The sequence below is a fragment of the Apium graveolens genome, chromosome 1, assembly GCF_009905375.1.
Source record: "Apium graveolens cultivar Ventura chromosome 1, ASM990537v1, whole genome shotgun sequence".
Classification (NCBI taxonomy): domain Eukaryota; kingdom Viridiplantae; phylum Streptophyta; class Magnoliopsida; order Apiales; family Apiaceae; genus Apium; species Apium graveolens.
Window position 1 is genome coordinate 85,706,655 of NC_133647.1, and position 11,555 is coordinate 85,718,209.

The 11,555-nt window shown below is 39.0% G+C and overlaps 1 non-coding gene across 1 annotated transcript; it reads left to right on the forward strand.

Moving 5' to 3' along the window:
- Nucleotides 1-3,362: 3,362 nt before the first annotated feature.
- LOC141683471 (small nucleolar RNA R71) lies at nucleotides 3,363-3,469 on the forward strand. The gene has a single exon (XR_012560311.1). It is a non-coding gene; the product is annotated as a small nucleolar RNA R71 (small nucleolar RNA).
- Nucleotides 3,470-11,555: the final 8,086 nt, after the last annotated feature.

An 11,555-nucleotide genomic window follows, 5' to 3' on the forward strand; every position in this document is an offset into this window, starting at 1 on the left:
CCAACCTAGAGAGATGGTCAGCTACTTGATTCTCAGTACCTTTTCTATCTTTGATCTCTAACTCAAATTCCTGAAGTAAAAGCACCCAACGAATGAGTCTCGGCTTCGAATCCTTCTTAGAAACCAGATAGCGAATAGCTGCATGATCAGTGAATACTGTTACTTTCGTACCAAGCAGATAAGATCGAAATTTCTCAAAGCCAAAGACTATAGCCAAAAGCTCCTTCTCAGTAGTGGTGTAGTTCAATTGGGCCCCATTTAAAGTCTTACTCGCATAGTAGACCACATGGAAGAGATTTTTCTTGCGATGTCCCAGAACTGCACCTACCGCATAGTCACTCGCATCACACATCATCTCAAACGGTTCTGTCCAATCTGGTGTTGTAATAACTGGTGCCGTGATCAAACTCCCCTTGAGAGTCTCGAATGCTGCCAAATATTCATCATCAAATTTAAAAGGCACATCTTTCTCAAGTAAATTGCACAACGGCTTAGATATCTTTGAAAAGTCCTTGATGAATCGCCGATAAAAACCCGCATGACCGAGAAAACTACGGATTCCTTTCACCGAATTAGGTGGGGGAAGATTTTCAATGACTCCCACCTTGGCCTTGTCCACCTCCAGACCTTTGCTAGAGACCTTATGCCCAAGGATAATGCCTTCACGCACCATAAAATGACATTTCTCCCAATTAAGCACCAAATTAGTTTCCACGCATCTTTTGAGTACGGCGCGCAGATTATTCAAACATTCATCATATGAGTGTCCAAAGACGGAGAAGTCATCCATGAACACTTCGACGTTATTTCCAATCATGTCAGAGAATATAGCCATCATACATCTCTGAAAGGTGGCCGGGGCGCCACATAACCCAAACGAAACTCTTCGAAAAGCAAATGTGCCAAATGGACAAGTGAAGGTAGTCTTTTCCTGATCCTCTGGTGCAATACAAATCTGATTATACCCGGAATAACCATCCAGCATACAAAAATACTCATGTCCCGCCAATCTGTCAAGCATTTGATCAATGAATGGGAGAGGGAAGTGATCCTTCCTTGTGGCTTTGTTCAATTTTCTATAATTCATGCATACTCTCCATCCTGTAACTGTTCGAGTAGGGATGAGCTCATTCTTTTCATTTGCGACCACAGTGATACCTCCTTTCTTAGGTACACATTGCACGGGGCTCACCCACGAGCTGTCAGAAATAGGATAAATGATGCCTGCATCTAGCCATTTCAGAATTTCTTTCTTCACCACCTCCTTCATGATCGGGTTCAGTCTTCGCTGCTGTTCCACAGTTGGCTTACTACCTTCCTCTAACAGAATTTTATGCATACAATATGAAGGACTTATCCCCTTGATGTCTGCTATGGTCCATCTTATAGCCAATTTGAATTCTCTCAAAATCCTTAAGAGCTTGTCTTCCTCACTACCTGAAAGGTCAGCTGAAATAATAACAGGTAACGTAGATGAATCACCTAAAAAAGCATACCTCAAGTGTTCAGGTAATGGTTTGAGCTCCAAGATAGGTGCTTCCTCTATTGATGGTTTGAGCTTCCCTTCAGCATTCTTAAGGTCAGAAGTACCAAGAGATTCAAATGGTATGTCGAGCTTTCGCTTCCATGGAGAAGCGTTCAGATATTGTAATTGCTCGTTGCTATCTTCATCATCACTGTCAAATTCCCCCACTAAGGCCTTTTCCAATGCATCAGACATTAGCATGTGATCGAGTTCTGAAGTAACCGCAGAATCAATCACATCCACTTTTAAGCACTCTTCATCTTCTGTAGGGAATTTCATTGCCTTGAATACATTGAAGGTCACATCCTGATCTTGGACCCGCATAGTAAGTTCCCCTTTTTGCACATCTATCAAGGTATGGCCAGTAGCCAAGAAAGGCCTCCCCAAGATTATGGGAATCTTCTTATCTTCCTCAAAATCCAGAATAACAAAATCAGCAGGAAAGAAGAGCTTATCCACCTTGACGAGCACATCCTCAACTATGCCCCTTGGGTAAGTAATGGAACGGTCAGCCAATTATAGCGACATGTATGTGGGTTTTGGATCAGGCAGATCCAACTTTTTAAAGATCGACAACGACATCAGATTAATGCTTGCTCCCAAATCACAAAGGCACTTGTCAAAAGTTAGATTGCCAATGGTGCAAGGAATGGTGAAGCTTCCTGGATCTTTCAGTTTTGGTGGTAACTTTTGCTGCAGAACAGCGCTGCATTCTTCCGTGAGAGCAACGGTTTCAAGGTCATCCAGTTTCACCTTCCTTGAAAGAATAGTCTTCATAAACTTCGCATAACTAGGCATTTGTTCCAGAGCCTCAGCGAAAGGTATATTGATATGAAGTTTCTTGAACACCTCCAGAAACTTCCCGAACTGTTTATCCAGCTTTTGTTGCTGCAATCTCTTAGGAAAATGTGGTGGAGGATAGAGCTGTTTCTCCCCTGTATTAGCCTCAGGCAGAGTGTGTTCAACAGTAGTCTTCTTTGGTTCCGCCACTTTCTCCTTTTGCTTAGATTCTTCATCTCTAACTTCAGCTTCGACTTCTTTTGCCTTTTCAGCATCAGCTACTTTTCCAGACCTTAAGGTAATAGCCTTGACTTGCTCTTTAGCTTCCTTCCTGCCTGGTACTTCCGTGTCACTGGGAAGAGTGCCAGGTTGACGATTGAGCACTGCATTGGCTAATTGACCGATTTGATTTTCCAAGGTCTTGATAGAAACCGCCTGACTCTTGCACAACAGCTTAAGTTCCTCAAAATCAGCACTAGTAGGTGCAGCTGCACTTCCCTATTGAGGATATGATTGTCTTGTAGCATACTGCTGTGGTTGCTGGAATCCAGGTGGGTTAAACTGTTTACTCACTCCTTGCTGATATGGTGGCTGAATAGCATTCTGATTATTTCCCCAGCTGAAATTTGGATGATTTCTGTTATTAGGATGATAGGTCGCTGGCACAGGCTGCTGTTGTCACTGAAAATTATTCACATACTGAACAGATTCGTTGACAAGAGAACACTGATCCGTAGCATGAGAACCTGCACAAAGCTCACAAACCATAGCTATTTGATTAACTCTATACGTAGCCAAAGAATCAACCTTCATTGATAGCGCTTGGAGCTGGGCTGCAATAGCGGTGGCTGCATCAACTTCCAGAATACCTGCTACCTTGCCTGACGTCATCCTCTGAGTTGGGTTTTGATGCTCATTTGCAGCCATCGTCTCGATAATATTGTACGCCTCAGTATAGCTTTTAGCCCATAAGGCGCCTCCAGCTGCTGCATCGAGCATGGGCCGAGATTGGGCCCCCAAACCATTATAAAAACCAGTGATTACCATCCAATCCGGCATTCCATGATGTGGACATTTTCTCAACATTTCCTTGTAGCGTTCCCAAGCCTCGCACATAGATTCTGTAGGTTGCTGTGCAAACTGAGTAAGAGCACTCCTCATAGCAGCAGTCTTTGCCATTGGATAAAACTTCACCAGAAACTTTTGCGCAAGATCTTGCCACGTAGTGATGGACCCGACTGGTTCAGAATGTAACCAGACTTTAGCCTTATCCCTCAGTGAGAATGGGAAAAGCCTCAACTTGATAGCCTCATCAGTCACGCCATTATACTTAAAAGTGCTGCAGATCTCGACAAAATTCCTTATGTGCATGTTGGGGTCTTCAGTTGCCGCTCCTCCAAAAGAAACAGAATTCTGCACCATCAGAATAGTGCCCGGCTTGATTTCAAAGGTGTTAGCTTGAATAGCCGGATGAAGGATGCTTGACTGAATGTCATCAATTTTAGGCCGAGAAAAATCCATAAGAGCTGGATCAGCTTGAACAATACGATCTCCCATGTTTACTGGTTCTTTCTGCTCAGTTCCTGAATCCGAATCCTCAAAATCTAACTTCTCCGGAGTATCAAGAACTTCGTCTTTCTCTTCAGCTGTATCTGAGGTCCTCTTGCGAGCACGAGAACGAGTTTGCATAAACGCTTGCTAAAGTACCTGAAACACAACCGAAAAGAGTAAGTAACTACTATGTCCTAATCACTGAGTCCTAATGACCAATGATGGTAAGTACATAAACTAAACAAATACGCCGAGTCCCCGGCAGCGGCGCCAAAAACTTGTTAGGGCGAAATCACGCACTAATATTCACGCAAGTATACGCGTTCGCAAGTAATATAGAATATTTTCTAGTTCGTTCCCTCAGAGACTCGGACTAAGTTTTTGTCTAATTAAACTCACTCACCAATATATGATTACTTCTCAATGTTAAGATAATAACACTTAAAATTGTTGATTAAATATTAACTATAATTAACTACTTAATTAACCACTTAACTAACACTTCAATTTATCAATAATAAAACACTCATGAGATCACAACTTCATTATTACTTCCTTCTATAGCCATTGTTATTACCTTTAGCATGTGACAGTGATGACATTAATCGAATAACACGAAACTGATAAAAGCCAACTTTCATTGTACTAATACCATTCTACCAAACATCCACAATTAAGATAGAAGTTGAATAGTCATCAATTATGTTGAGTTCCTATATGTCTACAGAAATTGACAACACAACAATTTAAGCACAAGTTATTCCTTTTGATTACATAGGGCAAATAAAACTGTTAGAATTACCCACTAATCATGCACAACGTACATGAACCTATGCTAGCATGGCAAGTTCTAAATCTCAAGATCCACCGTCGCTTCACAAGAGATTAACACCCTATCTTATATGTTCGCGACGCACATAAGACGAATACGCACAACCAATACTAGATATCATGCAATCATCACACACTAAAGTATTAAACAATTAACTAAAGAATTCCATAATAAATCCGTTGCAACCCCATGATCACGATTAGCCCATAATAGAACTTATCGCCATCATGGGTTCATATGAAATCATGATAAACAACACAAGGAAATAATAACTAAACTAATTATATTAAAACAGAGTACGTCACAAGAGTAAATAAGTTAAAGCAAGAAAACTAGCATCCAACGTTTCAACGAAACAAAAATCACAAGAATATATGCTTCCTCCTTCGTTGCGGTGTGCTAAATCGGTCTTCTTCCTTATCTCCTTCGCTTCTTGCGCAAAACACAATCTAAAACATAATCTTCCTCCTATTCTCTATGAAAATGTCTCAAATCTACTTATATAATAGTCCCATAAAACTCAGATTACATAGAAGTTGGAAGCCAAATAGAAGTAGAAGTCTAAAATAATTCAGCTTTTTCCCCGACCCTGCGCGGCCGCTCAGCATTTCTGCGCGGGCGCGCAAGGCTGCTGCGCGGCCGCTCAGCATTGCTGCGCGGGCGCGCAGGACCCTACTGGAAAAATTCCAGGTTTGCTCCGTTTTTTCGCCGTAATCTGCCCGTTCTTTTCCTCTCTCAATGGTGAACACATGCCAAGGCTTATTCTTGATGATTCCTCCTCCGAAATGCAACTAATACCCTGAAATGCATAAACACTAGAAAAACGCATCAAATACACAAAATACTTGATTTCAAGACACCAATTTAAGCCATTTTAAGACGTTCTAAGTGGTATAAAATACCACTTATCAGTGTTCGATCGGTCGCTTAACGTTTTCGTAATAATTTCTCGTAAACGGTTCGCGACGTAAATCATTTCGTATTTATTCCTTATATTTTGAAGTATCGTCCTTGGATATAAATCTATAGGGTTTTAAATTCGTAATTATATTGTGATTCCCGTAATCCTCGATGATTCGTAAATATGGTCATTTTTCAAAGTTTGTATTCTTCGAAAACTAATAGCGTTTACATACACTCATTTGGTACGTATAATCATAATATGAACTTCGAAACTCATTTTCTCATGCACAACATAGTGTGGGCTAAAAAGTTTTCCCCGTCTGTCAGGGTTACTATTCATTAAACGTTTTTACAAAGTCTAAAAAATTGGAGTTATTATACGTACCTTTTTAAGAGGTGTATTCGCTTCCTTAGACACACATGGGTGCTTGTTCTTATTATCATATTCATGATTTCCCTTGCAGTTTTTTGCTGTTTTCTCTCCATCTATCTGAATCACATACTTCTTCATGGCCACCTCAGCTTTAATGTACATTCCTGCATTATCTTGCAGCTATAGCATATGTTCAGGAGTACGCTTGGCCAACAATATCTTGAAGTGCTCATTCCTCGTTCCTTGCTATCAAAACCACTTTATCATCCAAATCTAGGGCCTTCAAGGCTTCTTTTGTGAATCGGTTCAAATAATCCCTCAGAATTGTTTGTACCCTTGTTGAAGACTCATAAGGGAAGCTGAACTTTTCTTGTGCACCCTTTTGATGATGAACTGCTTGATGAAAACTTGACTCAAATCCCTGAAACTCCTAATTAAATTTGGGGGTCAACGACTGTACCACATTTGTGCCCTGCCTCCGGGTTTTAGGGAAAAGCCCTACACTTGATAGCATCATTCACATGTTGTAATAGTAAATCATTATATGATGTTCTTACATGGTTTTTTGGGTCACAAGTTCCATCATATGCTTTTTTAATCAGCATCTTGAATTTTCTCGTGATGTGAGTGTTCATGATCTCAACCGTAAAAGACGGAGTAGGATCATCAGGATCTCAAAGGGGCAACAAGTCGGTGGGATCATCACTAAATATTTTCAAAGTCCTTCTTCGAGGTGTCTCTTCCAAATCAATAATTTGAGAGGTACCCTTGTTCTTCTAATCCCATTAGTCCTAGGGGGCTTCTTGGCCTTCTTAGCTTTAAGATCCTTGTCGTGTTTTTCTATCTTATCTTATTGAGCCAGAATCCTCTCCTTCAAAGTTTGCGCTTCTATGCCTTTTAACTTTTGCAAGTTTACGCATCTTCCTCCAACGGGATCCTAGTCCCTATGATTTCTTCTATGGTGTAAATCTTCATCACTTGACTCTTTACTAGACTCGCTATAAGGACCAGAAAAATCACGTTCATCAGGGATGAGTGTCGAACCCCTAATATATGATTATTGTTGTTCCATGGCTGTGGTTGTGACGATGGTTGTAGCCCGCTTCCCCCAATGTCGGGGTACAACAGCATCCCGTAAGTTGGGTTGCCGATTCCTGTAAACACCAATGTTGATATCTCAAACCCTAGTTGCGTGCTAAGTGGGGAACTCAACATTTGAATTTGGTGGTTCAACAGTTGAGATTGTAAATTCATTCCTATTGGGGATCCTGGATTGAGGAACTCATCCCTTGGCTCTGAGCTAGGGGCTCAAACATCATTTCTGGGATTTTTACACCATGAGTGATGTAGGTGGAATGTGCCAAAATTTTGGTGGTGGATGAGATGGCATGTGTAATTCCAGCCAGAATTCCTTCAGATCTGCTTTGTGTGCTTAACATGGTTGATTTCTTTTTCTTACCAATGGCGCCAAATGATATGGAATAAAAACTAGGCCGTATTTATTGTATATAATAATTAGGTATTTAATATTAAGGTGAGGAGTCTCAAGCTTTAATGGCTGCACTTGTGCTTCTTGGCTTAGTTTTGCCTTAACAAGATGCCTCTATATCTCTAGCGTGTAGAGAATTAAGCCAAAAAATATAGTTATGAGAATGAGGGGTTAGACCCTTTATATAGGTATTAAGAGTAAATGTTTTAGGGTTAGGAGACTTGGTAAGAAAATATCTATATTCGATTGGGTTTAGAAGTCCTAGATAGTCAATATTTACTTTCTTAAAAGATTATGTTGCTTGGAGACTACTCTTTTAAGATATTAAATTTGATTTGAACTTATTTTCTCAGCTATAATTCTGGCTGATTTATGACCTACAAGTTTAATAATAAATTCATGGTCTGTGGGCCTTATACAAGCCTTGTCTTGCTTAAATAGTCGGCCAAGCCCTTTAACTTGATTGGGTCTTGATTAGACCATAACTTTGGGTCTCTAGAGTCTAATTAATGTAATATTAATTATCAGGATTTATTAATTATGCCTTATTAGATGAACCTTTCTAGGTTTAATAAATGTCGTATTTAATGCATCTTTAGTGTTATTTTTTACCCATATCAGGTATTCATTTAAAATAATATTTCAGTATCAGACTACACTCACTAATCAACCTTCCTCCACTACCCAAACTCAGATCTTGATGCAGTTTCAACAATCTAACATCAAACTTCACAAAATTCAAATCTTTCAGCACGAACATGATTTTGAAGATTTTATAAATACTATTGAAGAGATGAAAACTGTATATAATAGAGAGTTGGACAGTAGGCTGCCACTTCGCACATGCCTACAATTCACTCCAAACTGAACAAAGAAGAATAAATTCGAAGACACTGGCCGCAATGGACAAGCGACTAAGTCTTATGAAATTGAAAATGTGCAATCTGGCCAAGAAAATGGAGAAACAAACGAAGCTTTTGCAATAGATTTTCAATTTTACGGCTTTTGTTTCATCTCTTGATGATAACAAAAAGAAGGAGAAGTTTGTAGCTCAAGATGACAAATTTGTTCCTATGTCTACTACTGGTAGCCGTGCTCAACACCTGTAGATTCAAGTCCTTGTAAGCAAGGAAGAGGAAATTAAGGATATTGACAGTATATCTGGAAGACTGGAATATGTTTCAGAAGCCACCAAGCAAAAGCCGGCAAATATCCCAATCTCAACAATCATCATGAAGATCATTACTCTTAGCATTGCCTATAAAAATATTTATTCAGAATGGATCTCCTTCATTAAAAAATGAATTAACTTCCAAGTTCAAGTTATTTGAGGAAAAATCCCCTTCCAGGAAGAATGATCTCAAAGGAAAGAAACCCTCAGGTGATGTACACTCTGCTAGGCCCAAGCCTGATGAAACGAAGATTTTGGTTGAACATATCAAGGACCTTAAAATGTACTATAGGACTGATCTAAAACAAGGAAGAGCATGCATATATGGAGGTGGAGAACCAGTATATATATATATATAGTCTAGTCATGTTGGTTATGGAAGGCTAAGAATGATGAGTTGGCAAGAATAACTCTTGAGCAGGCTGAGGGTGGAAATTCGAGTGAAACAGAGAATGTGTTCACAGAACACCAGTTAATGCTAGCAATTGAGCTGGAGAAAGAACTGGAGGCTGAGACTGAAGAAGGAGAAGTCAAGAAGCCAAAATGTGTGAAAACAAGGAAAGGTCCAAGAAAAAGTCCATTGCCAAGAGAAAAATGTCACAAGATGAACCAGTAGTCACTACTTTGACTTCTTAACATCCTACAGTTCATCTTCCTGAAACTGTAGTAGTGACTCTTGGATTTAACTTTCATGGTGAACCAATATTGCCTAAGGGGGAATCTCTTGAGCTAGAAAATGTCAAATTGCATACATTACTTATGGAAAAGGAAGCTCAGAGGAAGAATAAAATGAAGAAGCCATTGTCAAAACCACCAGCTCCAACAAAAGTGAAGAATACTGAAGAAAAGGACTCAATTATCTACATTGCAGATATTGAGGAAAAAACATACCTTGATCTCTATCTAGATGAAATTTTTGAAGTCAAAGGCTTGGATGCTACTCCCAAATTGCCTGAGAGACTTGTGTTTATCTACAAAGGAGGTTCTAACAAAACATGGCTTCTTGAACACGTTCTTAAAGAAGGACACGAGACTCTAATGAAAGTATTCCCTCACATGAAGAGAACTGGTGAATTCACTCCTACTACCACGAGAATAGTTCTTAAAGGAATTAATCAGATATGGAATAACTGGAATGACAAAGATGTTCTAGAAAGAAAACTTTCTATTCCTTTCACTGGCAAGAGAATACATCATCATCCAGATCATTTGATGGAGTTCAGAGATCAGGATGGCTGCAGAAGATTCTTCAGACTCAAAGATCAGTTGAAAACAATCAGCACTGATTATCTACAATACCTCATAGGAATGCTAAATACTAAGAATGAGGATCAAAGAATTTTTTATGGCTTTCTCTAAAGGAAACATGGTTACAACCAACTAAGGCCGAAAAAAGCAAAATGATTAGCTCAGATCAAAGGAGCAAAGTAATTCTCTATCATTTTACTTGTGTTTCTATTTCTTGAAAAACACAACAGCTTTATGAAATTTAGGTGTGCTCTCTTTAAAGTAATTTTATTTATTGTATGTTTTATTATCATCAAGAGGATAATTTATGGTTGTTATTCTATCAGTCATAAATTGGGGGAGATTTTTAGGAATCGTATACACTTTTGATGATGAACAAAATATATGACACAATATTTTGTTAAGTAGGCGTAACTAATAATGGATAAGTTACAGCTCGATGGCCATCAGCGGAGTAACTTATTTATGATAAGAATGTATAGCATTTTTCATGTAGATCTCAGATAATAGCCAGTGTTGTAATTGTTAATTTCATAGTTATCGCTGACTCAATTGATAAATAGAAAGGGGTGGCGAATTGTAAATACTCGATACCATGTAATTCTGTTTTAAATTAAGTGAGACAATCAATGTCTAAGGAAGAACACTTTCAACGGCTACGGAACTAGTTCATTTATGGCTAGGGAATCAGCTCATCTACGGCTAAGGAATGTACACTATCAATGGCTAATGTAGCAAATAGCAGTTGACAATGACCAAACAAAATACAAATATCAAATCTGATAGAGCACATGGGCTAATAGAAGATTTTCAGTTTAAAAAATGGGAGTCAAGAAAAACGAGCATGTGATCTTGGATAATGAAGAAGAAAAAATATTTCATTTCCATGCATGACAAATTGGAGGGGCATTCGAAGCAACACATTAAGATAAAATGTAAACCAATTTGTCATGGCTCACGGGGAAGAGAATGAAGGAGCAATCTTGTTTGTTGTACCTCGAAGACTGTGATATGTAGTATCTAGCAAGACATATAACTTGGTAATATATAAACCAATAAGTAGTAGTGTAGTCTCTAAGAAATAGAAATTAGAGTTTTCAAAAGGGCTAAGGTAGGAGAACCTTCTCTTAGAAAAATACTGTAAAACGCAGCTGTGAAATTCTTGTAATTTGCACAGATTATTTCTTCAATATATAACTCAGGTGGCAAGTCAAAAATAAACCCCCTGATATTTTAAATCCTGTGTTCTTATTTTACTTTAAAAATTGTTCAAAACGAAAAAAAGTTGAAAACTATAATTTATATTCAACCCCCTTCTACAAATTACTAGTTTATTGATTGTTATAAATAACAAAAGCCCCAAATTTTCTCGAAATGGGAATGAGGTGTTACAAACTCCCCCACTTGAACTCTTGACATCCTCGTCAGATCCGAACAAACAGCCCATAGGTCTGAATCATTGTCCCTCTAATTTTCTCGACGTGGGACTGTGGTGTTACAAACTCCCCCACTTAAACTCTTGACTTCTTCGTCAAGCCTGAACAGACAGCCCATAGGTCCGAATCATTATTTCTCTAGCCATTATAAGATAATACCGACTGGTTTCATATCCCCGCCTCCGGATCTCTGTCCATTGCCAGATAATACCACCAGTTCGTGTACCCACCTCCGGCACCGGAAACT